The following is a 2960-nucleotide window of genomic DNA, read 5'->3' as shown; positions in this document are numbered from 1 at the left end:
TGGTGTGAAATGTATTCACTGCTGGAGCCTGGAGGCGGCGGTTCCCTCAGCGGCCACCAGAGGGCGCTCCTCGCATGCTGATGAAACCCACTGGACTTGCACACTGTATGAAAGGGAGAAAGGTTCCTCTTCCGGGTCACCGGCGGCAGAGACAGCACCAGCAGCGGTGACATCACTCCAGCCTCTCCTGGTGTGTCCAGCCTGTTGCAGAGGAGGAAGGAGCCCAGTCTGGTGGGCCGTTATCTTCATCTTCAGACCCCAGATCTGCCCCTGCCCCCCTCAGACCCCAGATCTGCCCCGGCCCCCCCAGCCCCAGGAGAGAGCCTGCACAGGTCTGCACAGGTCTCTGCTCAGGTAGGAGATTGTCAGCACCTTCTGCTGTGTTTGTAGAAATAGACTGAATAATCCTGGAGGGAATCTCTGCAGGAGCCAGGCTGAGCTGGGCTCTTCTATCCGGGGGCCCCTGGGTGGGGCTGGGCTCTTCTATCCGGGGGCCCCCTGGGGCTGAGCTGGGCTCTTCTATCCGGGGGCCCCTGGGGCTGAGCTGGGCTCTTCTATCCGGGGGCCCCTGGGGCTGAGCTGGGCTCTTCTATCCGGGGGCCCCTGGGGCTGAGCTGGGCTCTTCTATCCGGGGGCCCCTGGGGCTGAGCTGGGCTCTTCTATCCGGGGGCCCCTGGGGCTGAGCTGGGCTCTTCTATCAGGGGGTCCTGGGGGGCTTCCTTTCTACTCTGGGGGTGTTTGTGGGCATCATTTGTGTTAAAGAGGGGATCTGTGCACTGCGCTGTATCTTACTGCACTGTGAGTAATCTGTGCACACTGCCCTGGTGCTAACTACACCGTAAGAAATTTGTGCATGTTATTCTGCATCATGCTGCAATATGAATGATCTGTGCACACTGCACAGCATCTTACTACACTGAGACATAAGTGCAAGCGGCACTACTTTTAACTGCACCATGGGAATTATGAGTACTGCATTGCGTTGTACTACATTTTGAAAACACTGTGGATATTCGACAAGTAACTCCCCACCCTTCTTCAAGCGCCTTGAGATCCTCTGGGTATGTAGCGCGCTATACAAATCTTTTGACTTGACTTGACTTGACTTACTACACTATGAGTAATCCGTTCCCACCACGGTGTTTTTCTCGGCATGACGGCAATATATGCGTTGCACTGCTTTTTGCTGTACTGACAAATCTTTGCACACTGCACTGCTGTGTACTGCGCTCTGTGTACACACTTCATTACTTTTTTTACACTATCATAAAGCATTGCATGATGTGTGCACACTGCACAGCTGTTTACTTCTCCTGGAGCAGCTCCACTGCTCTCGATTATACTAGTTGAAATCAGTGCACACTTCAGTGGTGTTTTAACTACTCTGAGAAATCTGTACACACTTTGGGCCCCATAAGGATGGCGGGCGGATTGCCCCCGCCGGGCTAGTGGTGGTCACCGCCGGCCCGGCGGGAGCAATCGACCCGCCATCCGCGTAGAAAAGACCCCGCCATATTATTATGGCTGGGGGGTCCGCAGCGGATGGAAAGACCGTCCGCCGCATTTCCGCCCCGGTCGACTAGCGACCGGGGCGCAAAAAGGCTACAATATGACACCGCCAGCCATATTACAATGTGCTTTTAGGATTGCCTTCTGTGGCGGCAATGCCGCCACGGAAAGGCATGCGGAGTCTGTTAGGGGGGCCCGTTGTGGGCCCCCAAGGACTCCGGGGGGTGGGGGGTGCAGTTGGGGGGTACCCATGGTACCCCCCCTGCAATTCCATGCACAACATAGGAGGCACCGCGCGGTGGATGTCACGTTGTGCATTGAAAAGCACAACATGCATTTTTAGCATTGCGGCGGGCGGTGCTCTCTGCACCGCCCGCCGCAATGTTAAACATGCGGGATGCGCCCGCCACTGTGGCGGGCGCATCCTAATGGGATTTGCGGGACCGCCGCTACTATTGCGGGCGGTCCCATTTCCCACTAGTATGGCGGGCGGACAAAGTCCGCCCGCCATACTAATGGGCCCCTAAGTTTTTTTTTTAGTATGAGAAATATGTGCTCGATGGATTGCGCATTCTGAACTGCTGTATAATATTTGAGAAATCTTTTAACATTATTCAGATTTTTTCTGCCTAATAAGAATTCTGTGCATACCGCACTGCTTTTCAGCTACACTGATAGATCATTATGAACACACTGCATTTTCTTTTACTGTACTACGAGAAATCTGTAGGCACTGTACTTCTTTTCATTATAGCGTGAGAAATATGTTCACTGCACTGAGAGGTATTTACAACTTAAAGAGGAAATATGTGCACACTGCACTGCTTTTTACTGCCCTGAGAGGTATTTACAACTTAAAGAAGAAATATGTGCACACTGCACTGCTTTTTACTGCCCTGAGAGGTATTTACAACTTAAAGAAGAAATATGTGCACACTGCACTGCTTTTTATCACGCTAAGAAATGTCTGCACTGCCTTTTGCCGCACTACAAGGGACATACACAAAGTAAATTTGTTTACTGTAGTTCCTTTTACCATCTTTAAGTTTCGCCTGGGCAGCGCATGCGCTGTCTCGACGAGAGATGCTGTATCTAGTATAGCGAGGCAAGCTCCACCCACTTTCCGAGCATAACTTTGATTGGCTACAATCAAAACGTCTGCATTTTGATTGGTTTTCGGCATTTTTGTCCCGTTCCTGACTGCCCTGACATCATTTTTGGCCTTCCGAGGCTATCAGCCCCTTTACTTAAAAAAAGATTTGGTTTCCCTGTCTCTCCTCGTTCCCTCCAGCAGTCTGTAACTTCTTGTGTCACAACCACCACCCCCATCCCCTCCCGTTCGTGCCTCCATTCGTGCCCGCTCTTCCATTTAAAATGCAATAAGGCTCGGGTAAATCCGAGTCCTACAACATTTTCAATGCTTGTTAGCGTCGTGATTGGTGGCTTAATTT

The sequence above is a fragment of the Lissotriton vulgaris genome, chromosome 1_1 (assembly GCF_964263255.1).
Source record: "Lissotriton vulgaris chromosome 1_1, aLisVul1.2, whole genome shotgun sequence".
Taxonomy (NCBI): Eukaryota; Metazoa; Chordata; class Amphibia; order Caudata; family Salamandridae; genus Lissotriton; species Lissotriton vulgaris.
Note: the sequence above shows the minus strand (reverse complement) of the source record.